General features: G+C 42.4%; 1 long non-coding RNA gene across 1 annotated transcript; it reads right to left on the bottom strand.

Annotated features, from left to right (window-relative positions):
* Positions 1-7,873: 7,873 nt before the first annotated feature.
* Positions 7,874-23,311, bottom strand: LOC140639568 (uncharacterized). The gene is made up of 3 exons (XR_012036227.1): positions 23,131-23,311; positions 9,867-10,723; positions 7,874-9,721 (listed from the first exon to the last, which is right to left on the bottom strand). It is a non-coding gene; the product is annotated as an uncharacterized lncRNA (long non-coding RNA).
* Positions 23,312-27,916: the final 4,605 nt, after the last annotated feature.

Here is a 27,916-nt window from a genome sequence, read left to right on the forward strand (position 1 = left end):
TTATCACCCAGTGTCAGGACACTGGGTAATGCTCATTGTGCATGCACAATAAATTACTATTTACCTGGCAGCGTCTTTGATAAGCCCGTCTCCTCTCCCTCTTTCTGTCCACGCAGCACGGAGCAGCGAAACCCCTTTGCCTATAATTCTTATTAAGGTGATACCTTTTCTGAATAAGAAAGTACACACTTCCAAAGCCCACACTCTCTGGGGTTTTTGAGGGACATTGTTTTTATTGGTTCCCTTTTATTCCTCCCACCCCGCTGTGTTTTAATGCTATAGTGACTTCTGTGTATACAACTCTCATATTGAAATGTCGGCGGCTGCAGATATATGCAATATTAAAGAGCGCTTATGAATTTTTGACATCTAATTAGTCGCTACCCAGTTAACATGTCAGGACTCAGAGGGATTAGGGAGGCAGCCCTTTCTGAATAAGTTACAGCGAGGCCCTTGTCCTTTTCATGTATTATTCTTTAATGTAGGTGGTGATTATTTGGCTGTGATTAATTGATGAAGCTCATTGGTCTGGCAAGTGGTACCGAATTCACCATTCCTCACTTTTATTTCTCTCAGTAGGGTTTTGCCATTTAATCGGAAGGACCAGCTTCTTTCCAAGGCTGTCTGGCCTCTCCCTATGCAGCGTGCGGGGCGCTCGGTGCCCGGCCTTGACCTCTGGCAGCTCCTTTGCCCCACCGGCCAGCAGAGGCCTTTGCCTCCTGCCTGCCTCTGGAGCTCTTGGCCCCGAGGTCCTGGCCAAGGCACACGCGACCTGACCCGGAGCAAGTCCCCTAGGGAGTATTTCCGGCAGCTCCCCCTTCTCTGATTGGAGTTTTCAAGCCTTGCTCAGGGTGATCTTAACACCTGTAGCACCCGGATGGTTCGCTTTCCTCCCAGGTTCAGCTGCCTGCCAAGACGCCAGGTGACACTCGGGGCTCTCCAAGGCCCCTCCTGCCATTGTCTCCAGCTGGGGGCCCCCCAAGAAACCACAAGAGTGGTGATGCACAGCCTGATGGCTCTGGCTCTGCCCCTGGGGCTAAGTGACACCAGACTCTAAAAGGGGCAGCAACACAAGGGGATGAGGTGTGGGAGGAGAGGACCTGCTGGCTGCCACCAAGGGCATTGGCCCCCTAGGCCCAGCCCCGCAGTCCGCCCGGACGCACTCTCGAAGCCGGACCTGGCGATCTCCAGCGACGCCACATGGTCACCCTTCACAGACACTGTGAGCCGGCTCAGTGCACCTGGAAGCCCCGGTCCTGGCTCCTGGGCTCCCACAGGCCAGACTGGTCCTCTCCGGTCACTCGGGTCCTCTCGGATGGTGGGGTCTCATTGTCTTGGATCTGAAGATGGCCACGGATTTGTAATTTTTAAGGAGAAGCGAGCAGGGAAGGGGTTTGCAATCTACAGCCCTGTGTTTATACAAGGGGCTGCAGAGAAGGTTTGTTTTGTTTCCATCTATGACTCCCGTCAACACACCTGCGTGTGATGTACACACGCAAACACACATACAACCCAGGTACAAACACACACATGCAGGCACATGCACACACACACACACAGCCAGACACCTACTTTCTCCGCCACGGCTTTCCAAACAAAGGTACTGCCATCAGACATTTCTACCCCGGGCCCCTGGCTTTATGGGCAAATAATTGCTTTTTGCAGAGCGGATTCACCCCATCACAAACCCGCACCATTGAAATCTATAATTGGGGCAGTAAGAGCTGTGGCCGATTGGTCCCTTTAAATGCACCAAGTCTGGACAAACCATCCTAAAAATGTGTAATTATAAATAAACCTTCACCTACCTCAGCTGGCAGGGTGTTTAATTACTGCACTTGATGTCAGTGAAGGCCAGCGCCGGGCTGGTGTGCGAGGGGCAATTTCAGAAATTTCGTGGACATAAGCTGTTCTCCTTATTCCATTATCTATATTTAAAAGGGGAGGGGGGAGGTGAAGCAGCAGCCTGCAGGGGAGAAGGGGTGAGGGGCTCAGGGAAAGAAGAGGGTGGGGAAGGCATTTCAGCCAAAGGGCAGCGTCCCACCAGGGGGAGGGCGCCTTCACCCCGTCCCTCTTTGTCTCCCAGTCTGCCCCGTGTGGGGGTGAGGGGTGAGCCCCGAGTGGGTTAGTCTACTCCCCGGTGGAAGGGGTGGGGGTCGCCGGTGCTCCTGCAGGGAGCAAGGCAGAGAAGGGGGCAGGCAGGGAGAGCAAGGACTGGGGGGTGTGAAGAGGGAAGATAATCAATGGATGCATATTCACTTTCTCCTCCGAGGCGGATTCTATCCGAAGGAAACACTGAACTTTGTAGTGTGAGCAGCAGCTGAAATTTAGAATTATTGTTTCCTTCTAACAGAAGACTCATTTTCCACGGCCACATTTGCAGCATAATAAGCTTTTTGTTATTTTTTCAATTAGAGTCAATTGACCTAACAAAATGCTTGGCAATTAAGTGATTTTTGTAATGGTCCGGGGGTAATTTAGCCGAGCTTGTCAGCTGTGTTTCATGAAGCCGAGATGTCTTTTTTTTTTTCCGCGGCTTCTCTCTCTCTCCCTCTCTCTCCTCTCTCTCTCTCTCTTGAGCATAATGGCTCATAATTTCGAAATCTTTTCCTTCTGTTTCCCTCACAATAATTCGCAATTACAGGAAGTTGTTGGAGGTGATTTTTTTTTCTACCTTGCCTTTTGAGTCAGTAATTTTAAATAAAATGTACATACTTATAAAAAGGCAGCTATTACTGAAATCACTTTTTGTGTAAACTCAATTATTTTATGAATAGTGACACCAGCTTATACTGGGTCCCGCTCCCAAAGGCTGAGGCACTATTATCTCCAGGGTAAAAGGTTTGGAACGTTCAGAACACTCTTTCCAAATCATACCAGCATTCAATAAAGTAAACCCAACTTGGGGCGGGCTGGAGGGAGGCGTCTGGGTTACCTGGTCTCGAAAAAAACCGGCAGCGGATGCATCTGCAGCCTCCTGGCCACCCCCCACTTTCCCCCCACCTCCCCTTGGCAAGTCCTGGACTGGAGCTTCTCATCCTCTGATTTATGAGGGAATTCCTCATTTGCCTAATTGATTCATTTTCTTAAGACGACATCTGGAGTTACATTTCCCTTTTAAAAGGCTGCAGTTAGATCTGATGACTGGATCAGATGTTCCTTCATTGTATTACTATCTGTTTATACCTATATTAAAAAAAAACATATTCAGTTTGTATCTGCACGATGCATACTTATAGAAACAGCCAGGAAACTGTGTGCTCTTGTTCTTTCAGACAGTTTCGGCAAAAGGAGGTAAGGCGAGTCCTTGTGGGGAGGTGTGTTATCAAGATCCATCTGTAACCTTTAGAAGGCTCGAGCATGCTTCTGTGCTACTGTATGTCTTTCAAGAAGATCTCTGGTTTCACACCTGAGTTAGAATCCCCTATTGACTTCAGTTGTCCCCATTGTAAAAAAACAACTTAAAAGGCAACCCACTCCACTCCTTGGCAGGAAACTTCCCAGTAGGGGGCAGTAAAAGAGCAAGCCAGCCAAAGCCCATTTTTGGCTAGCCCTATAGCAGGGGCAAGACCACCAGGCCTGGGAAACCCAACCCCACCCAGCGCCTGGGTGGACACAGAGCTAGAGATCCATGAAGCGCCTCTCACTGGCTTAGAACTGGTTTCCCAACTCTGCCTGGATCACATCCTACTCAAATGCTCCTCCTTCTCCTTTTAGGGCTTCTGTCTTTCCAAGGAAGCTCATTGAAGGCTATGGCTTTTGTTATGTGGGTGCTAGGAGCCCCCAGAAAGGGTGAGTCCCCTACTGAGGCTGCTTAGGCAGCAGGGGGAATGGGGGGCTTCTCAGATCCTGGAGGCTCTTACAGAAGGCCTGAGGAGGCAGATGTCCAGTGCCATTTGACTCATGCTGATTTACTTGACACCCAAATTGGGCCATTATTTTCTCTTTTCCTGCATCTCAATTTCCCCCATTCTAAATTGAGGAGGTCGGGCTAGATACCACCTGCAAAACAACTGTGCATTCACTTATTCTTTACTGCATGTGTTCTATCATGCATCAGGACACCGCGCGTTCATTCAGTCTTTACCCAATGTAGGTTTATAGGCAGAAGACATATTCCATTTGTTAACAGGGTCATCGTCTTCCTGGATTTGATTTGACCATCTTTTAAAATATGGGGTCTCAGTGCAGCTCCAAGTGTTTCTTTATATTATTATTAATTATTATCAATGGTTGTATAATTTGTCCTCATTCAAGACATAAAGAGATTTGGGTGGAGGCATAAATTTATTACACGGTTTTTAATGAGGTGTGTGCTTTCCACAGTGACATTCCAGTTGAAATGGGGAGGTATTTGGAAATCTCTTCCCATTTCTCCGGAGGTCATGGACAGCGCTGGGTGCGGCTGAGTTCAGATGCTAAGTCACCGTGGTGTGGCTGGGGCTGGGGCTGGGCCAGGTCTCCCGAGGCTTTGATTAATCCACCTCTCATTTTCCCTACTATAAAAGGAGAAGCTAGAGTTTAGAATAAGCATCTTGCAGAAGAAAGAAGCCAAAGCAGAAAGTATTAAACTTTCATCCAACACCATAGGAGAGATGTAGTTATTAAATTTCAGCTGCTTATCAAACTGATATGAAAGTCATTTTGCATGATTGCTTTGCGTCCTCCAATCTTCTGCTTTTATTTGCAATGCATCTCCGTGCTTTCTTATTAGGAAAATACTCAAAGGATAAAAAAGCTGATAATATTATTCAGTTTTGACAATTAGGTAGAAAAAAACATTCAAAGAAGTGCTTTTTTATTGCAGCTGGTAATAATATCGGGGGGTCCTCTTGATAGCAGTCTATACTGATGCTACCCAAGGTGACACTGGCTTTATCTTCTAATTGCCATGTACTGGTTATACTGGATCCGGGCAAGGGAGGCTATTTCCAGTCTTTTCATTGGTACGTATAACTCTGGTTTATGTGACATGTAGAAATATGCTGAGCCTCTTGCATTTGCTCATTCTTGCCTTTATGGTAGGTCCACCATGCTTATTGGACCCCAGAAAGGGACTTTGGCCATTCATTCAGTGTGTCCTTGTCAAAACTTAGGAAGGACTAGGGATGTAGCTCCAGGAAGCTGCCCACCTATAACTGAATTGCATCTCTTCTTTAATAAACTATTATAATTTAAAAAGATGAAATATTATAATTTATTTTTCATTATAAACACATGTAGCTTTACAAATTATGCCTACATTTACGCACATGTATAAATAAGACTTTTCCATTCCTTCATTATCTTTCCACAGCCTGTAGAAACACCTCTAAGTGATATCTTTTTGTCCATTAGCCATATTTTAAAAATTTGTCCATATTTTTTTGTCCACATTTAAAAAATTTTAGCCCCCTTCATAGCTGTGTGAGTTAGAGACTTATTTTCTCATTGGACAGCAATGGGAACTGAGGCTCAGAGAGGTGAAGTGATTTGCTCAGGGTCACACAGACAGTGCATGCCAGCTTGTGACTCCAACCTGGTCTATGCCACTGGAAAATCAGTGCTATTTTGCACTTAGCCTATTGCTAGCATCTCCTTCCACATCCTTCTATCCTTTATTTCCAAGTGTTCAGAGATGGTAGCATGACAATCATTGCCCACTAATGAAGGTAAGCACCAGGCCTCCAGGAGCAGAGAAGGGGTAATAGGAGCTCCACCCTCTCCACCTTCCTTCATTACCCTCCCCCCATCTCTGTGTATCTCCCCTGCTCTTTTGTGAGGAAAGAGGCTTCCTCACCCCATCCATTAGACTGATACTGACAAGAGCGTGTACAGCTACTAAAATCCAATCCTGGGGAGCGAGGAGAGCCCACAGTGCAAGGGGGAAATAATGGTCCCACCCAGTGGAAATAGTTCTCACTGAAAATCAGGAGAGATCATCATTAGTTCAACAATGTTTACTGAGCACCCACCATGAGCCAGATAGTAAAAGGAGCAAACTCAGGCCCAACTGCTGGCTGGGGGAGAATGTGCATTTCAGCTAGGAGTTGGGCTCATAGCAGCAGACCTAATCGTGTGCAAGTCACCTGGGAGCATCATGAACAAAGTGTTGGTGAACAAGGTAAAGGAGAACTGGGAATTGTTTCAGTATTGAGTAGCCTGGTCAGACATTCGGGAACCAGTCTCTGATCTGTCTTGGGAAAGCCTTTTTCCTGCGTGATCTCACTTCTAAAAGAAGATATTGTACTCAAAGGTTTCCAAACTTGGCATCACTGAGAAGAGGGTTTATTGTTTGTTTTTTCTTTTCCTTTTTAACTGTATAGAATCCCAATACACCGAGAGATTCAGGCTATCAGACTATGATGGATCCAGGGCCTAGAGATCTGTATTTTTTAAAACTACCCAGGGAATGCAGGTGTGCAGCCAGATTTGAAGTCCTGAGCCAAATGGCTGGGTGTATGTACTCTAAGGACATCATAGACCTCACAGTCTCTGTGAACTTGAAATTATTCACCATGCAGAAATATTCTTCATTCCTGGGTTTTCTTTAACAAGAGTTAACCAGTCCAGAGTTTGGTAAAACACCTGGCCCAGGTCTTGGCGCATCACTGGAGCTCACTATTACCTTCTGATACCACCTTGCAGTCCTAACATCAAATAGTACTTCTCTGGGATAATGAACACAAGACAAAGACCTTTGAAGAGGAGCAGCTAAATCTATAAGGGCTGCAAAAGGAAGAGAATAAAGAATTGGTTAAGTGGTTACCCTGCCGAGAAAGAGAAAAGACTCTAAGCCATAATTTAGGCAGGCCAATTTTATCAACGTGGTTCACAAAATATGCATGCAATTAGCCGAGATGATGAAGAAAGGCCGGACTTCAGTATCTCCATAATGAGTGCATCCTATACTGGATGAGGTCTGATTTCCTCCAGGTCGGGGGTGAGGGAAGGTAGTGATCCTTGAGTCTCATGGGCTCCAGGCAGGTGGGCAGTACGGAGGCTTCTGCCCCTTTGCACAAAGCTCTGACATGCTACCTCTCCCATCAAATCATCTGTGTATGAGTCAGACATCTTTGTCTCATTCATCACCTCAGCTTTTACAAAACTGAAATTGCATTTATAGAAATAAAAGTAGAGCAGAAGCAGAAATGCCAGAGATCACACACCACATACAGATTCATCAATGAAGGGGTGGAATGATCACTTCCCCCTTGGTCTCCCGTGAGCCCCTCCCCACCATGACTCCTTCTTCTCTTCTCTATTCTGTTTTTATTGAATGTATTACCACATGACACATCATCTCTTTCACTGTTGGTTGTTTTCTGTATACTATCTCTTCTTGACTAAAATGGAAATTCATGGGAGCAGGGACTTTGGGCTTGCTTCATGTTCTTACCCACCGTGTAATAGGTGCTCAATAATATAAAAAAATAAATGAATTTCAACTCACTCCTGATTTCTTGCTTATTGGACATCACCAATCTTTCCCTCTTGTTCTTTCCCTTGAATCTCCATCACCTACTAGGCTGGTATCATCACTGCCTTCCTCCCTGAGATAAAAAGGTAATTTAAAAACAAAAGAAAGAAAAAGGGAGAAAGAAGAAACTAGTAGAAAATTAAGCATAAAGCTATTCAAGTCAGCATTATCATCTTTATACATTGCAGTTGATGCCTGGACACTCTATAGATCTTACAACTTGCGTTTTAATTTGGGGCACACTTTTATAGCATCTACCATGGTAAGGACAGAACAGGATTTTAACGGCCGAGGGCAGTTTGCACATTAGTTTGCAAAATTGCCAATTTCTAATATATTACAGGGAAACAGAAAAGACTGAAACATATTTGCAATGAGTCAAATATAGATTTTATTTTTAAAAACATACTTTGATTAATTTCAGGTACCTAATTATCTCCTCAATTTAACAACTATGTCTGTTTCAATGACAGCTTTTAAAAAATATTTGACTCCAATAAACCTCCCCTAAAAACTTGTTATGCTATTAATTTGATAATATTTTTTAATGGAATGTTCATTTGGTAAAGAAAGCCCCGTACATATCGTAAAAAGTTGATCCCTTCAAAAATGAAATACAAAATAATACTTGACTATCCCTGTAGTCGAGTATACTGGACTAAAAATGGCTATGCTGAGCATCCACCGCACCATCTACTCTGATGGCCTTGGATGCCTGTCTGAGGCTGGGCATTGGATACAAAGCCCCATGGCCATGTGAGCTCCAGCTATGTGGTCCATCCTCAGTGCAATGCAAACTCATACAAAAATAAAACTTGAGAAACTCAGGGTTTTGCCATTGCCTTCATGTTTTTGATAGTGATGACAAAGATGGGTGTAACGTGTAGATACGTCTTCTTTTCCTTAAATGATCGTTTATTCATCAGCAACAGAAGATGAAAAAGGAAGAGTGACAAAGAACAAATGGATTTCCCCATATTTAAGGTGTAGTATGTGAAATGTTGGCCCTAGAGTCAGAAGGTCTAGATTCTCAGCCTATTTTGTCAGTGACGGGTCTGTTCAAGGCCCCATATCTATATTGATACACTGAGAAGCGGGGTCCAATATTGGTACTCAATCAATTTACAAAGGTAAAGAGCATAGCTGTGGACCAAGTTTTGGACTTGTTGGAAATTCAAGCTAGCAAGCACTTTTCCAATGGATGTTCTATGCCAGGCCAGTAGTACCATATTTCCCCTGGGGAGTGGACTTAAAATACATGCTTACGTGTATGCACACACAGGCACACACAGTAGTGACCGCCCACAGGAGGGTTATGAACCTTGAGATACTTTCGATTGGAAATACAATATCACATAGAAGAAAAGAAATGGAGATGTTTTGGACTCAGATCTCAATGCCACCCTTTGCCCTATGTGATTGTGGGTGAGTCCTTTAGTCTCCTTGACCGGCTGAGTCTGCATCTGAAGATTGGCAGTTCAGACCTGTGCATTATGCGGTAGTGACAGAGCCTAAGATGGTCTATTTAAATAGACCATCAAATGGGTCCAGGCACACACACTTGGTGCTCAGGGAAGGTCGGCTGTGATCGCCATGACCACACTGATGACGGTGGGGACAAAAGGGGCCAGTTGTAGTGTTCCATAAATAGGTTTCACAGGACAATAGGAAATTTCAGCTCAGAAGCTGTAAGTCAGGGGCCTGAAGGCTATGAGTCACCACTTTGCTTCGTGCCTGTCAGTTCATTTTTGAGAATCCACAGAAATAGAAATGTTCTATCAGACCAACTTGGATTGCCATCTGGCCCACACATTTTCCTGGCACGGCCCGAAGGCCAGCACTGCTATTCTCCCCTCCAAGCAAAACCCCAAGTTTAGCAGAACAAAATCTGGTGCTGAAATGCATCAAGCACAGCATCGGTTAATTATCACGATTAGCATATTAGTAGTAGCTCTGGGGCAATTAATATGAATAATAATTGAATCTGGGCTATAGTAGTTAAAATAACTACTAGTTATGTTAATATAAACTGCTAGTAAACTATTTAACAGACCAGCAACACCGACAGGGAATATTTTACACTTTTTAAATGGCTTTTACATTCATTAGCTTGTTGAGTCTTCTTTTGGTTATATTATTATCCTTAGTGTCTCTTTAGGGAAACTGAGGTTTCAGGCAATTGAGACTTAGCCCAGGTGACAAGCTGATATGCTAAAGTCTGGAATTGGAAAGTCTGTCTTCTGGCTACTTGTGTAGCAAGGCCTGGAGATTGAGAGAGGAAAGATAAATTCATGAAATAAAAAGCATTGCTTGGCTCAACCACTGGGTACCCCAGGATGCCAGGGCAGGAGAGAGCTCAGTGTTCATCAAATGCAACTTTCTCCTACAAATGCGGAAAATGACTTACCTCCAATGAATAATCTATGACACAGATTCCAAATTGATTTTTTTTTATTTCAGTTCCTTTATGAGGTCCCAGTCTTGAATTCTAAAAGTGATCTTTTTAAAAATTTCTGTGAGCTGAAAATCAAATAATTAAGTTTGTTTTTTTTTTCAAATAATTAAGTTTGTTAACGGTGCATATTAAATTATTAATTTAGCTCTAAACCACGGTCAAATGCTGCATTTCCAAAAATGTGTCCCATTGAACTCTAATTCAGTAACGTAGTATTAACTATTGTGGAAAAAGAGGATTTCTTGGTCAATTACATTGACATATTCTGGGTTAAAACATGAATTAAACAGATACATTTTTATTGCTGACCTTTTTGTTTTTTACCTTAAATATGCAAATAGTGTGCTGTGTTCCCATCCATCTTTGACCGTGAAATCCTTTGCATTCAGAAAATCTCTTGAGACTCATATCCAAAAGATCAGTTTGGGACACTTTGGCGCAGTGGCATTTTTTGCCGGGTTTTGGTGCATTTGCTTTGTAGCAGTTATTCCTGATATATAAAAGCCTGCTGGGTTTACTTCTCAGTCTCTGGCCAACTTATAGAGGGTTGAAGTCCCTAAAAATATGAACTGCAGATATAAGGGAAGCCTTCCCAATCTTATTTCATTCTAACTTCAATGACTTTCCAGGTAATTAAATCCACTCTATATGTACAAGTTCCAAACCTTATTGGTGGCCCTAAACCTCCTCATCAGTGACACTCGTCTTCCAGGGCTGTGTACTGAGTGCCTACGACGTGCCAGTTTTCACACACTTGCTTGTTATTTTAGGCTCCTACTTCTGGATTGGGGCTTCCTGTGGTGAGGCACCTGAGAAGAAAACATGCACAGAAGGGTGAGTATTTATAGGTTTGGGGTTCTGAATTAGACAGTTGCACTTGCACAGATAATCACTAACAATAGTCGTAATCCCTGAGTGTGATCACATTAAATGAGAAGTGACCTCAGCCGTTCCTTCCAGGTGGCCTCGATAATAGACCTACCAGAAAAGAGAAAAGACAAACCAACAATGAGGGCCTTTGGTATGAACAGAACTTTTTATAATAAAGAATATTAAGAATAACAGAAAAGAAATGAGAAAAGTACAGGATATTAGGCCCACAGCTTGGTAATGTTTACTGTTCTCAGAGACACATTTGTTTTACTATTAACCCTTCAAATTCATAGGCTTTGAAATTGAGGAGTTCCTTCTGATTTAAAACTTGACTTCAGCTGTGTGTGTCCTAGAAATCTGATGGTTTCTCTGTTTGCTTTCTTATAATTTTTTAGGAAAAAAGTTGACTTCGAAAATTCCATAAGAATAAAGAGTTATAGGGTGGTTTGGGGTATGTGGTCATTCTGACTTAAAATACTAAACATTTCAATATTTGTTTTAAATATCCAATTCAGCATAGAAGCTCCTTGTTTGCTCCATTTTGAAAACAAAAACAAAGACAAAAAACAAAACAAAACAAAACAAAACAAAAACCGGCCAAAGTACTAAGTTTGAAAAAGTGTCCAATGAAACTGTAACTTTCTTTCTCAAAGACCTACACATATGGATTTTTTACTTTGCACTTAAGACCACATTTTTAAAGGCTGTTACTCCCCTAGCCTTGTCTTTGAATATGTAAAACTCTGCATGCATCTAATAGGTCCTTCAATTGTCCACTTGCACCTTCAAATTATGGGACAAGTGGCCAATTGGGCCTGCAATTGGCTAATTGCACTGACAATTAGCCAATTGTGGGTATAATTAGCTGCATGTAGAATTAATCATATGCACAGAGTGGGCGGCCACTCTTTGAAAACATAGAACTAAATGTGTTCTAGATGCACATCTGTACCCAGGCACAAAGGGGACACAGGCGAGGATCCTTGATGAATCACTCTTAAGAGAATCATTAAAACAAATTTGGTGCTTGGTTACAAAGACACCATGATTAAACCCTGAACATCCAGTCTACTTGCTTTCTCTACCAGGAGCTCAGCGTGGACAAGGCAAAGAAGGTCCCAGCATTAAAAACTGATTCTTCCGACTGAAGGCCTTTGCAACAAGGTATCCTGTCTGCTGCTACCCTTACTTTAGATTTTTAAACTAAATCTTTGGGTTTATGATACAGTTGGTGAGTTGCCTCAGGCAGACTCTGTAACTAGAGTCCTCAGTCAGGAACCTGACTCCTTTTGGTCCACAGTGTAAAATGTTATCATCTTCTTTATCTCTAACACCCAAGCTTCCCAAGCTGGTGTGTGCATATTCCTAAAAATAATTTTAAATTCTAAACTAAACAACAGAAAAATTTGAAAGCAGTTAAAGTCGTGCTGATCAAAATCCTATCGGTTCATTTATTTACTTCCCTATAACCCCATTTCCTCGTCTTTAAGGACAAACTAATATGGATCAATGATAACTACTTCAGAGGTGTTTTGTTTTGTTTTGGAATTAAATATGGTCATTGAGAATTATATAATGAAAAAGAGAACGTGAGAGAGAGAAGAAGAGAGAGAGAAAGAGAGTGAGATGCTGGAATCCAACACTCAATAAATCAAGATACTAACATATGAAAACCTCTAAGGTTTCCTGCTATAAAGAATTTTTCCTTTATCTCAGCATTTTACCAAACAAACTTGACCAAAGGCCAGTCTTTTCAGGTAATACCTGTTACTTGGTGATGGGAAATGCCACTCTAGATCGAATAGCCAGTTGATTATCAAACAAAATCCAGGGATTTTGGCTACTTCCATCCCTCCTCATGAGCCTCAAACTTCACTTCAACTCTCATCTTCCACTTAGGGAAGAACCTTTTAGAAATCCATCAGTACTGCAGGCAAGTCCATCCACTGAGCTTTCCCACACTGCTGCCCCTCCCCAAGGTTTCAAATAACCACCACCCATATGAAACAAAGGCCATGTGAAATGGACAGGGGCATTCCCAATGTTAGAGATGTTGAGGAGTAAGAACCATGAATGATAGAACACTTCCTAAACATGCAGACATGCTTTCTGATAATGAGGGAGACATTTGTTTTCTTCCTAGTTTCTAAATGCTATTAGATTTTAAAACACATCCTTGTTTAACTACAGAAATTCCATACATGTCATATCTATGTCTAGGAAGGAAGGAAGAAAAGAAGGGAGTAGAGAAAGCACTTACCCTTGCGTCAGATAGTTTTATAGGTGTTACCTTATTTTCTCCTCAAAATAATGATATCGAATATGAATAATAACTGTCTCATTTTGGGGGTGAGATTACTGAGCCTCGGGGAAGTTAAATGATTTTCCTAAGGTTATACAGTAGCAAGCAAAAGGTTTAAGATTCCCAAACTCACATCTCCAAATCTTCTTTGGAACAAATTCTTTAAATATAAACCATGTAGTCATAGACATATGAGAAAATATTATGATCATTATATTTCATGTTCAAATGCATGTGAAACAGTCATTCAAGTGTGTGTGTCTGAACACAAACATCTGTATTTGTGATCTTCTACATAAATACTAATTTGTATTAAGAAATTCTATGAATGGTAATCTGATGCTAAGAGAAGTAAACTTTGCCTTGTCTTCTAATTGAACTGAGCCTAAATTCTGGATTTACAGATCAATGTTTTCATTCCTAAAAGACCTCAGTGTTAGTCAAGGCCAGAATCTCTATGCCACTGCAGATCCCCAACAATAGTGTAGAAGAAAGGACTCATTCATTGAACATGCTCTTCTAGTTAGAATAAACAGACACATCTCACCCACAAGCAAGGTGATCTAATGCTTCCCATTATATATTTCTTAGTGGTTTACAAAGCACTCTTGTAGATATGGATAAATTCATTATCCAAAATCCAACGAAGACATCACTGTTGTCATTAATTATAATCCAGTAACCAGGTCCCATGAGTCATCCAGTATTGGAATTCAAAGAACCTTTAATGTCAGTGTCCTGGTTCCCCATGGCAGCCAGGGCTTGACCTTCCTTATCTGTAGATCACTCATCTTGAGGCCACAATTCACCACAGCACAGCCAGGAAACCAAAAGAGTTTCTTAGGAGACTGAAAGACTTAGTCCTGCACTCTGGTCTCCATTCAGTACCAATAAATATGATAAGAATCACTTGGTTTTAAGTTTACTTAAAAGGATATATGACAAAGTGTTATATATATGTCTCATCAAAGTGTTATTACTTACAGAATTGGCTGTTAAGAGGCCAAACAGAAAGAGAAAGAAGAAAAAAATGTTTAAAGAAATTAATAAACTTAAGAAAGATGAATCATGGCATTCTGGGGGCATGGGTGTAAGGACAAATAGTCCCACAGATCTCAAGGTCATGATTGTTTACTCAAGTGGTAGTGCTATATACAAAACGAAAGTTGGGGAATAATTAAATAGTTCTGAATATGCACTAGAAAATTTTACTGCCATGTTTACAATAAAGCAAACAAACAAAAAATTGAGACAATAGAAACAAGTTTGCCTTTGGAGGGAGAAAGGGAAGGAAAGTAACCCCCCTTTCTTTGAAGGCTGAGAGATCCTACAGGTTATTTCCTCCAGTTACCATTAAAAACCTTTCACATCTGTTTTATCTTGCTTTTATTAATGGAGAGATGAGGTTTAAGAGCAACTCTCATACCTAAAGTCACACTTTGAGTTTCAAACTCAGGGAGGATTTATTCCAAAGCCCATACTGTGAGCTGACTGGACCATCTTTGTATGGGACTCTTCATTTCCTGCACAAGTAAGTTGAGGTTCTGGTATTAGAGATATTGGTGAAGAAGATAGGAACCTATTAACTGTGCGCACACAGTCACCTGCAGAGCCAGTCGCACACCCAGGGCCCTTCCTTCACTGCCCATGTGGCTGCAACCCTCTTCCCCCTAGTGCCTAAAGAGAGGTCACAGGCTGGCGTTTACACCCTGACCCCCTAACTGAGTATCTGTAGCAGGCAGACCCAGAGCATTAACGAAAGGTTGCTTTTTTGTATTTATAAAGAATAACAGCTACATGCCACTAATGCAGTGCCATTTCATTTAATGACATCCAGCTCTGAGTGATTTAATTATTCTTTTAGTCACTGAAACATTCATCATAGTTTTCCAGCGGCTCCAAGAGAGCCCACTTGCCTCTTGAATCCATTAACGTAGAGACTGCGAGCTGGCCTCCCCTTGGAAATCCATTCAGTTGTGAATCTGGGGAAAAAGGACTGATACCTTTCAAAGAGTCATTTATGGTTTTGTCATGGATTTTTAAAAGCTTTATTATGTTGCTACTGTGGGTCCTACTATGTTCCGGGTTCTTGCATTGGGCTATTCTTCTTAAATGTTTTCATCAATTATCACGAAAACCAAGAAGGCAGGAAGCTTTAGTCCCATTCTACAGGTGAGAAAACAAAGTGCCAGAGACTTCAAGTGGGTTCACCAAGGCCACACATCTAGCTATGATCTGAACATGGGTTTGCCCAAAACTTTTACCAGGGACATAAGAGGTGTAGATAATTGTAAGAACCCTGATAATAGTTGCTAATGGAACCGTGTATACCAGGCATTTCACATTCATTATCTGTATGAATCCTTCAAATAACCTAGCGAGTTCGACTTCCTTAGTATCAAATAAATAACCAGACCCAGGGAAGTTGAGTGATGTGCTAAGGATCACAAAGAAAAAGTACAGAACCAGGGCTCATTTTGGGGTCTAACTTCAAAGTAATTGTAAATTCCTCATGCTGTGCATTGGCATTAATAGAATCGGGATCAAATTCTTCACTGGTGATTGTAGAGATTAGTCAGTGCGCAAAGATTACCCCCTTCATTTGGCAAAAGGGCTTGATCCTTAGTTTATTGGGTTTTTGTGATGTTTCAAATAAGATTGGGTTTTTGTGATATTTCAAATATGTTTATGACACGTGCATAGCATATAATATGATGAATGTATAACTATGGGTAAACGGTGGCATCTAAAACATTAGGCTGCCATGAGTCAGCATGGCAAAGACTCAGATGTAATTTTTAGACGGAAGTGAGCTACAGTAGTAACTCTTTCCACCTGGACTCCATTCTACTCCTGCTGACTGCAATATTTCTCAAAGCTTAAAATAATCATACTCTACAGCATTGGAATTGCATTTTAGGAATTTATTCTAAGCAAAGGATCTGAGAGATGCCACATATTACATGAGGATGGTCATTGCTAGGAAAAAAAAATACCCTCAAACTGGGAACATCCTACAGATTGTGATTGTTATGTAAATTATAGTGTATTTATTCAATTGCATCCCACGAATGATCCTTAAGAATGATACATATGTGTACAGACACATGCATATGCACAAGTATACATATATAGACAAAGAACAAAAGAATACCCCAAAACAATTTAACAGTGGATTCAGGTTGGCTGAGGAGGGGGATCATGGATGTGTTTGCAATTTTGTGTGTGTGTCTCTGGGTTTGCCTGCTATAGATACTCAGGTGGTCAGGGTGTAAACTCCAGCCTATGACCTCTCTTTAGGCTCTGGGGGGAGGGGGGTTGCACACACAAAATGCATGTGTGTGTTTATTAAGCTTCTTTCTGTTTGCCAAGTTTTCCTTATTGAGTATGACTTTTTTTAGTAATTCACAAATAAAGGGCCATGTCTGAATACCCTGTGGCATACTCGAGCCTGCTCCTAACCAGAAGCATTGTTATAATTCAAGCAAACGTCCTGGAACACCTGTCTGTCTTCATAAACCTGGTGAACTGCATAGTCTCCTTGGTAGCAGGGGCTATCTGGTAAATGCTGTCAGCTCTAAATAAAACCGTGATGTCAGTCTCCATAATAAAGTCCAAAGTGTACTTGTCTTAAATATCCACAAGGAGATGGAGGAAAAATCCTTACTTGAGCTGTGAAGATGGCACAGCAATGGTTTTTGTGATAAAACAGGCTTTACCCAAGGACCCTTGGTATAGATAGCATGGCTTTACTTATTCAAACTCTTGGTCGTTGTTTCCTGCTCGATTTTTTTCCAAAAACAGGGTTAATTGACTTTGTGCATAGAACAGGCACCTTCAACCAGTTTAAGAATTAAAGCTTATTTATAACATTAACAATAAAATGAAAGTCTGCAATGTCTGATTACAGTGTTCCTTATATTAATTAAGGCATACTTACGAATGAAAGATTTTGATGTGCTAATTCAGTAAAGTCTTAAAATGATTTATTATATTTTAATCCCAGTAGAGTCTAGGTATATGCCTGTGTATAGATATACACACGCATGTGCACACACACAAACATGTAATACACTTCCAGGCAAAATCTAACAGTTATTCATGTGAATAAAGAAAACCAAATATTGAGCAGTTACTCTATGCACCAGGCATTTTGCCCAGTGCTTTGTAAATATTATTTCTGCCAATATTTACATAAAACTCATAAAACTAAGTTCTGCAGTCACCCCTTCCACAGATGGGACCCTGGTTTGAGAGGTTTTCAACTCCGTGAGACCATGATAAGAACTTTTTTTTTTAAGATTTTATCTATTTATTCATGATAGTCACACAGAGGAGAGAGAGAGAGAGAGAGAGGCAGAGACACAGGCAGAGGGAGAAGCAGGCTCCATGCAGGGAGCCCGACGTGGGATTCGATCCCGGATCTCCAGGATCACGCCCCGGGCCAAAGGCAGGCGCCAAACTGCTGCGCCACCCAGGGATCCCCCATGGTAAGAACTTAACCTTGACTCTTGAGAGTGTATCCCACATGGTTGAGGGCAAACGATTCTAGTTTCTCAAAGCCCATTCCATGCTGCTGAGAACCAGGGAATGAGCTCTCTTACATTGGGGATTCCTACAAATAGGGTCAATTCAAGTATCTCTAGGGGAAAACTCTTTGGTTGGTACAGACATACAAGAGTGACCACTTGCAGAAAATGGAGTCTTAAAACCAGACCTCTCATCCCTTTATGATCTATGCAACAATCTGTATGATGCCAGAATGTTGGAAATATCCCTTCATTTTGCAACATCTTATAGGCAGTGAGACCCTCTCATCCTTGAAGAAGCAGCATGGTCTGCTGGACTTCTCACTGCCCCCGTGCTGATGGTCAGCTTCCCCTTTCACTCATGTCTGTGACTGTGGGCAAGGATCTCTCACTCTCCCTTCCTTCCTTCCTTCCTTCCTTCCTTCCTTCCTTCCTTCCTTCCTTCCTTCCTTCCTTTCTTCCTTCCTTCCTTTCTCTTCCTTCTTTCTTTCTTTCTTTCTTTCTTTCTTTCTTTCTTTCTTTCTTTCTTTCTTGCTTCAGTTTCTTCAGCAGCAAATGAGTCAAGCAAGAGGTCTGGGCTGTGAATGCCGAGCTCTTGTACCCAAGGATCTTGAGACATAAAAGCAATGAGGTTTTATTCCCCCTGGCTTCACACACAGGCACAGGCTCTTAAATGCCTCCATCTGAGATAAGACTATTTGCAAAAAGCTCCAACAGCCTTACCCTCTTACAAGCTAAGCTTTACTTTTTTTTTAATTTTTTTTTAGTTTAGGGTGGTGGCAGGTTTCTCTCTCTCTCTCTCTCACTTTTTTTTTTTTTTTTTTTTTTTTTTTTTTTTTTTTTTTTTAGTGTGGGGGTACTGTTCTGTTTTGCTTTTCCCCAGATTCAGTGAATGCTGTAAGAATTAGAGCTCCATGATTTTCCCTGGAAGCCTTGGTTGGCAGGAGGCCTCTCCCTGGGCTGCTCCGCTCCAAGTCTCACCAGACCCTCGGGCAGACTCCCTGCGTCCACATCCCAAGAGGAGACAGTGGGGAGAAAGGGCCCCAGGTATGGGTGAGCAGAGATCCAGAGGCCCAGCCGCCTAGTCCTGGGGGTCCACCCCTGGCTGCAGGTTCTGAGGGGCGAATCTGTGCTGATCAGGGCATTCATTTGGCTCTATCCCCGCCTCCTCCTCAGTTAACACCCCAGCACACACAATACCAACGAAGGTGATTATCTCTGCTAGCATAATTCCTCCCTAACATCTGCTTTCGCCCATAACACTCCACTAATTTTTCCCTCATTTCATTACACATAATTTTCTTTCAACACAATCTACATGTATTAAGTGGTAATGACTTTCCAGTTAAGAGCAAATCGACACCAAGGGACCCCAGTCCCCCCCACGGTTGCCTGCAGAGCCTGACTCTGGCTATTAGAGATAAATTCCGTACCTCAGGAAGCTGCAGTGAGGTAATCAATCAATTAAGCGGTTAGGACATACATTATCAAACTTCCACAGTGCGGGGGGCAGGGGGCCATGCTGATGTACTCGCCGTGATTTTTTAGGAATTCAAAAAAAAAAGTGAATAAATAAGATCGAGAGCTATTATACAACCAGGCTATAATTTGCCACTCAAAGTCAGGGGCTGGTTTTGTCAGACTTAATGCTGTGGAGTGAATGGGGACGAGCCTGAGGCCTTGGACAAACGTTCTCTGGGCAGAAATCCTGGCTCTGCTGCTGTTTTTTGGTGTGTCCTGGGGCACTCAGGTTGGCGGGCTGGGAGTCTGACATTTGTGTCCTTTATAAAGGAAAAAGAGACACCTGGAATTATAACTCTAACTGCCTCGGTTTGTGGTGGGGATTAGCTAAGATTGTGCATATGGAAGCACCTGGCCCATAACAGACACTCAGGAAACCTTCATTATCTTACTTGTCCTCCTGGGCTGTGGATGGAGGACACGTAAGGTGAGCAGAGATCACCGAAATGCTACCATCAAGCCCTAGAGTTACATTCCTCCTTCCTCCCCCACCCATCATCATCAGTTTTCTCAGGTTCCTTAAGAAAAAGCCAAAATGTACAGAAGCCTGGAATGACATTCAGGATATCACCAGTCCTCGCTCATTGGCTTTACATGCTGCCCCTGCGTGCCCAAAGCTCACTTACCTCATCAGTAAAAACGGACGTATTAATGTTTTATCCACCACTGTAAGGGTCACCGCAAGACTCAGAAGAAACATATATTAAACTGCTCTGAAAATTGTAGATCACAAACAAAATAGGATTTTTAAAAAGTAATATAATTTAGCCTACCAGCATTTTTTTTAAAGAAACTCAAACCATCCTATAAATATCTCATGTGTCTGAAAAGTATATTAAACGTTGCCCACACAGTTCAAAAGACAAATTAGTTGCAAAAGCAGAGGAAGAAAAAAAAAAACACTAGGTAGATGTGGCACTATAAAAATAAAATATTTGTGAAATAAATAAAATAAATGGACAAAATATTTTTATCATATGTGTCAACCAATAATATACAAATATGCTTATATGACACATAATATTACATTCTCATAAATCAGTAAAAAGGAGAAAGGAAAAATAAAATAAAATAGTAGCTATAATAATAAGGTGAACAAGGCTTACTACTTGCCAAGTCATCCTAAAAGCTTCATGTATTTTATTTAACAAGAAAATAAAACATCCAAGTAAAAATAAACAAATGAAAAAAGGAACACTAAAATAACATATGAAAATATTAAATTTCCTTAGAGTCAAAGAAATGTGAGGTGACATCAAGGAGATACAATTTTTCATGTATCAAATTAATAAGGTTTGAAAAACAGACTTCTCTGGTGCTGAGGCTCCAGGGACAGAGGTGTTTTCTATAATGTTGGTGGAATGAAGATCGGCAAAAACAAATAAACAAACATTACTTTTTGAGGAGGCAAATTTCAATGTGTCTCAAAAGCTTGCCATGTGCCTACCCATTGACCCACCAATTATATTGCTTTGGAATTTATCCTTAAAAAAAATCAGGGATATTAACAAATTTTTAACACAAAGATGTTCATTGCATTGTTGTTTATGTTTTCAAAGATTTTATTTATTTATTTATTTATTTATTTATTTATTTATTTATTTATTTATGAGAGAGACAGAGACAGAGAATACCAGCGGAGGGAAGGGGCCACCGAGAGGGAGAAGAAGGCTCCCAGCTGAGCGGGGAGCCAGATATGGGACTCAATCCCAGGACCCTGAGATCATGGCCTGAGCTGAAGGCAGACGCTTAACTGCCTGAGGCCCCCTAGGCTCTCCGGGTTATTGTTTATAATGGTAAAATATTGGAAGCAACAGAGTCCAGTTCTGGGGGCTTCACTGAATAGCATTTACTGAGAAATTACTCAGTGCCAGGCCTTAGTCCAACTTCTGTGGCCGTTGCAATGAATATGGTAGGCCAGGTTCCCATTCTCATAGGTCTCCAAGGAGACCTAAACTGAACGAGCTATGGTATAGGAACAAGATGGACTATTGTGAGTTCATTTATTCAAGTTACTTTTCTGGAGTCTGCTGTGTTCCAGGTACTGTTCTGAACCCAGAGGATATAACAGTGTACAAGGTGACGAATCTCCATGCCCACAGAGCTTACATTCTAATTGGCAAGATCAGAAATGTATAATTAAACATTATGTTGCAGAAGTATATTTAATGATGCGGGGGGGGGAACACGTTATAAGAAGTGAAAATGGTTATATGACAGGGTACGCAGTGTGAAGCCATTTGTATAAATAAGAAAAATTATTCACACATATGCATTTCTAAAATATTAGAAGGATATACACCAATTTCTAGACAGTAAATATTTCCAGATATTTTTTCCTAAATTTTCTGCATGTGGAGATATGAAAAACAACAACAACAACCAAACGAACTAGAATTTAAAGCCAAGACTGCTGATACCCAGGGCAGGTTCATGCTCAAGCTATTGATTACATTAAAAACTCAGTTGCTCTCTCCATAGTGGCAGCCTCAAGATTTGATTTCTTAACAATGAGGAGCATTAAAATAAAATGAGTGCTGGCTTGTTTTCTAAATTTTGTTTCTCCTGACAAAGAAGAGTTCAGTCCTAGGCTTTGGAAGGAGAGGACCTTGGAAATGATCTCCAGCAACAGTGGAGGAAATTGAAGTCTCCACGGGCTAGGAGACTTGCCCTAGGAGGTAGAGCAGGACCTGAGCCCTGTTCGACCCATACTGACTTCACTTTACAGCGTCACTGTCTCAAGATGATGGAGAACACCAGGAGTAGCACAACTACTGCTCAAAATTATTATCCATTCCACGAGAGAGTCTACTTCTAAACAAAAGCAGGACAAAGTTGAGTAAACTCTTGCTTCATCCCCTTAGAATAGTTGGAGCTCCTGGGTCCCGCATGCTGGCAGAGGGAAGATGAGAGCCTGTAGGCTATAGGAACTTTTTCCATGATTGAGGTAGTTTATTTCCAAATGAAAATTATTCAAGCCCTGTATGGAGCAAGATGGTGTTGTAGAAATTAGTCATTTGAGTTACCTGGAAAGCAGCAAGTTACAGAATGTCCTCTTCCTTGTCAATGATATTAGGGTAATTGTTTAGGATAATTATTAGGATGTCACTCAGGGCACATTGTAGTTCCCAGAGCCCATCCACATGCCCCTTGCCTGTGATCTTCTCGTGGATCATGATACGTCAATGTTGTGCCCAGTTTCTAGGCGAGCACATCAAGACTCTGATAACCCAAATAGCGAACCTATAGTTACATCCCAGAAATGGAGCAGAGCCTAAACAAACCATGGACACTAAGTCACGGTACTTTCTTGTGGGAAAGAATGGGGAAAGGCTTTTTAGCATAGGTTTTGAACTCAAAACTCTTGTCAGAAATTTGGAGACATGGTACAAAAGCAAATAGAGAAGTTATTATGCTGCTCCCCCTCTTTTTTTTTTTTGCTTTTTGCTTCTGCTTTTTAATGAACCCCAAGAAACCCACTGTATATATTCCAAAACTCCAGCTGTCTGTTATATCTGTCTTCTAAACCTTTCACCTTGTTTGGTTCTTGAACCAAAAAAGTCCTGACTCAGCTACATCCTCATGCCAAACAGGATTTTAATTTTTTTAAGAAGTAAATTTGAACGGGACAACGTGGGAGCTCCAAAGAACAGTAGCTTATGAAAACCAAAGCATTTGTTTATCTGGACATTTGTTTTAAGACAAAAGTGAAAAAAAGCACTGGGCTGAACAGATCAGTAGAGGCTTCAGGCTATTTCCAAGGACACCATAAGACCGGGCAAGATGAAACGTGAATAGAAAACATGCCAGATGCACACGGCACAGATACAACTTTCTGTGGCATGCTGATTTGGTTATTTCTATTTTTCCTCGGACGCTAAAGCAACCCCCCCAACACTCTATGGAGCTGGAAAATAGAGTCGTACGCGAAGTGATTAAGAACACCCTTTGCACCACGCCAGTCCTGACGCTTCTACCCCAGGGGGCTCACCGTGCCTGGCTTCTCATCCTGGACTTTCCTCTGGGCTGAGATCCATATCACAAATGTGTCAGAGAAGAATGCCGTCTGGGTGGCTAGGAGTACAATCATATTTTCTCCCATTCCGTCCTCCCATTTAACCACTAGTTTTCTTGCCCTCCCCCCTCCACTCCCCATTGCAAGATGTCTGGCACCCAACGTCTGGCATGAAATCTTACGGATCCACATTTTCCGCAGGGCTGTGACAACAGGTTTCAACTTGACTCGCCATCCCTGGGAACACGAAGTTTCATTTGTTTGTTTCCGAGGACAAGGAGGGTTGTAGCTCTTGGTGCTGGAAAGAGGCGTCTTAACATTTGATTAGATTTTTCTAAAGAGAAGATGAATTCATCTGTCATGGATTATTTAAGAAAAGTATTTTTATTGTATTATATGCTATAAAAGCACATTCCGCATGTGCACGTCATGCCATCGCTTTGTTTTCAAGTTACTGTTAGCCTCGAGAATATCCACTGGCAGAAACCTGCACTCAGCGCCCTAAAATGTTAGCAACAAAAGGACGTGGGGAATCACGTCATCTGTAAATTGTGGTGTCTCTATTCAATATACCATACCTGATTTTACGTGCTGGGGAAAATGATGCCAGAAAGGAAAAGTGGTTTGTTCAACGTGAGAGCTGGTTCATGACAACATTGGAATCCCTAAACCTGAGCCAGGACTTCTGATCATTGGCATCACTGACATGCTCTTCAGGACGCCCTATTGATTAATTTTATGTTTTGCCTTAGTCATTTATTTTTCATATCACAACTTCTATATTTTTAAATAATATTTATTTATTCATGATAAACACACAGAGAGAGAGAGAGAGAGAGAGAGAGGCAGAGGGAGAAGCAGGCTCCATGCTGGGAGCCCGATATGGGACTCGATCCCGGGACTCCGGGATCACGCCCTGGGCGGAAGGCAGGTGCTGAACCACTGAGCCACCCAGGGATCTCTATTTTTTTTTTTTTTAAAGTTGGCCCCAGCATATAATACTATCTTTTTGGACTCAAACATGTTATTAATTCTTGATTATCTTGCAAAACTGTCTAAAATCGTTTCCCCACTCTTCCTATTTTAAGTGGTATCATATGGTTTTGTTGATTTGTCCATTGGAGGATGTTGCTATTTTTAACTACTTTAAATAAATTATGAGCCATATACTGGAAACTCGTAGAAGGAAGGAAAAGGGATGGATGGATAGGTAGATGGATGGATAGTATGGGCAAATAAATGGATGGATAGGTAAACACATATTTATACACTCACACTTGATATTTTAATAATAAATAATTATTCTTTTTACACAGATCAGATAATCCATGCTATACACATGCATTTCTTTGGACTCCTTTAAGAATAGAGCTGCCTTCCCCTTACATCTACAGGGCCTGATCCAGGACCAGGCACCCAATAGATGCTGAAAATGTTCATAGAACCCAAATCAGCATCCGCACCATTGGAAGGGCTCAGAGTCCCAGAAAAACTGAGCCTCAGGATTCAGTAGAACTTCATGAGTTTAAGCAGCCCTGGCCCTGAATCCAAGGCTCCCTGCTTCCAGATGCGGCCCTCCCCCGGCCTGGGCTTTGGGGGGCCTTTGGCTCAGCTGCAATTTGATGACACGCCAATCCCTTTCTGCAAGGCATATCCGGGGTCTATCCCGATGCCTTGCTCCCCCTCTTCCTCCGTATTTATTTATTTATTGTCTTCTCTCCTCTCCCTGTCCCTCTCTCTGGTGTGTTTACTTGCAGCAGCCAGAAAGACCACCTTATACCCGCTCTCTCCTCGGTTCAGTGTACCTCTCTTCTCCAATAAACCGTTTGCATTCCATCTGGCGAGCGTTTGCTCTGAAGACATTTCCCTGTCAATCTCTCCCGCCACATTAAAAATCTGTCATTACGATTGCATCGCCGCCTGGCTCCTGAGATTTCTGACTGCTTTATTGCTCTTCTCATTTTTTTTCTCTTCCCTGCTACAGCCGAGAAGCAGAAATAAAGGTTTGTTGTTGAAACATGGCCGGGAGGAAAGTAGGAGGCGCACATCTGTCAAGGTATTACCTTTCTTCAACCAGGGATTAAGGTGTTTTACGGCACTCGCTACTGAGCATCACACTGAATAAATTTTCTCAGTAGAACATAAAAATGAACTCATACATTTTGAACCAAGTTTCCTTCTTTTGAGCCAACCCAGATCATTATGAGGTGGCACCAGCATGCAGGGGGTACGGAGAGGCCGGAAGTTCCTACCACCCATCCCACCTCCCACCAAAGCTGCATTACTTAAAAGCCAGTTGAGGCAGGGGAAGCATCTGGATTAGGAGAGATGCCGGTTGTGAACGCTCAGCCTTCCTCGCCTTCTGGGAGATAATGGAAAGATCCAGAAAGATCCAGAAAGGACTTGGCCTCAGGATCCCCTCTTTCAGGCTTGATAAAGACTACCTCTTCTTTCAAGACTCAGGTCAGATCACTTTCCATGGGGAGTGTCCTTTGATTCGTCCCTCCTCCCCACGCTCTGTAAGAATTTTACATGACAAGTGTCAGGCCCGGGTCTGCATCACCCACAGGTCTGTGAGCTTCTCCGGGTCAGAGGCTCACTCTCCATTGTAGCATCATGTGCTCAGGGGGCTTCTCAGTGTCCGCCAGGAGAATTGCAGCTCCTCTTTTGAGTTCCATGGTTTGTCCCTGGATTAGCCCATTTCGGGTTCCCAACAACCTGTTTCAGGGCACTATTCATATTGTAACTTTATGGATAACCGAATTCAGGGCAGAGAGAGGGTTTAGCATCTTGCCAAAAGTCAGACAGCTACAATGACAGGTCTCAGTTTGAGTCCAGCAAGAGTCTCTGCTCTTAAACATGGTTCTATTTTGCGGATGGCAGGAAGCATAGGAAGGGACAGGGATAGGGCAGGTTTTGAAACAATTTTTTTAAAATATTTTATTTTAATTCAATTTGCCAACATAGTATAACACCCAGTGCTCATCCCATCACACACCCTCCTTAGTGCTCGTCATCCAGTTACCCCATCTTGCTACCCATCTCCCCTTCTGTAACCCTTCATTTGTTTCCCAGAGTTAGGGGTCTCTTATGGTTTGTCTTCCTTTCTCATTTTCTGGCACAGCAGAACTTTGGGAGGAGCCATGGTGTCTGGGGGCATTATGTCGTCTTGGTCCCCTCTTCCTTGTATACTGTCACAATTCCACCTGAAACCGCAGTGGCCTATAGCCCTGGTTTGGCACCCAGGCTTGGGTTTTCTCTCACCTCCCACCATGTCCCACAAAACACTAGCACACTCTCTGTTCTTCCTACAAACTTACCTGTCTGCCTGTGATGTCACCTCACCCAGGATACTCTCTCTCTTCTCTTTCTCACAGGCCAAACTCCCATTCATCCTTCAAAACCTGTGCCCCTCTGGCCAATCTCCACTTACCCCTCAAGAAGCGTTAAAAAAACCCTAGAAAAAAAAAAAACCTAGAACTTTCCCCATTTCTCTGTAATGACACTCACTGCATTTTATTATACACCACTTGTTTGCATGCCAGCCACTCCAAAATGATCAGAGAAACCAGTTGCTGAGCACCTTCTATACACATTGGGCCCTCAGTAACCTTACAATGCCCCCTAAAAGATGGTCTGACCCTAAAGTACAGTTCTACCCTCATTCCCGAAATGGAAGGAAGACTTGCTCTTTGCCATGACAATTGCCTTCTCATCAAATATAAAAGATCTTTTGGTTCTCTGGAGGACGGAATGGTGTTTCCGTGCAGAAGTTTGTCTGCAGGTGGTTTTAAGGTGAAGTTGGAAGCAGGGCTCAAGGATCTGGGAATTGCCTGGGATTCAGGTGAATCTGGAAGCTGGTGCTGGTTTCCATGGCTTCCCAGAGTGACCCTGGAACCACCCACCCCAACAGCCTCCTGTTCTCCGTGAGTTCATGGCAAAGCCCACAGGTGCCTCCTCTGAATCTTCCAGTCCTACTTCCCAGGTCAGATTCAGTTTTCCTGGACCAGCCTTGCTGCTTTCTTAGAGGCGAATACTGAGTCCTAGAGCCCTGCGGTCTCCAGGCACTATCTCTTCCCATTGCAAGGGCCTATCTCCCCAGTCATCCGCAGACATTTGAGTCACCCCAGCCAGGGTGCTCAGCCTTAATCCCAAGGCCCATCAGCCTCTGGCCATCCGCACCATATTTTTGTCAAGACTCCGTCTCAAGTGATTCCTACCACTGATGAAGTCTGTTTCTCACAAACCAGACAACAAATAAAGACTCTCTAAAATGCAAGGCGTGAATAACTCCCCAGGAGAAAGCCTCAGCAGAGGTGGTGGGAAGGAGGAGTGGGAGGAGGGTGGTGGATCAATCGGCATATCCTGAGTCTGCTGCAGACCCAAGCCCTCTCTCCAGGAAACTTCTCACTGCTGATCCTGTTGGGACCAGAAAGGAGGGATCCTGCTTTCCTCTGAAAAGCAGTGTAATGCTAGAGCCTGCCTTCATTTCTCTTGGCCCACTTGGACCCAGGGTGCCACAATTTAGGGGGTGGGGCACTGGTTTAAAAAAAATAAAATCAATTATTTAAAGTTTATAAAAAAATAAAAAGAGAAGTATAGGATAAAATATGGGAAAGTGTGTTTTCATATCTTGTCATGGGAAAGGCCTTATTTCTAAGGAAGACATGAAAGATCTACAAAGGAAATGTTTGATAAACCTGAAAATGCAAGATTTCCATATCAACAACCACAGAACAGGGGAGGACGTGTATAAGTACGA

This window comes from Canis lupus, chromosome 9, assembly GCF_048164855.1.
Source record: "Canis lupus baileyi chromosome 9, mCanLup2.hap1, whole genome shotgun sequence".
NCBI lineage: Eukaryota > Metazoa > Chordata > Mammalia > Carnivora > Canidae > Canis > Canis lupus.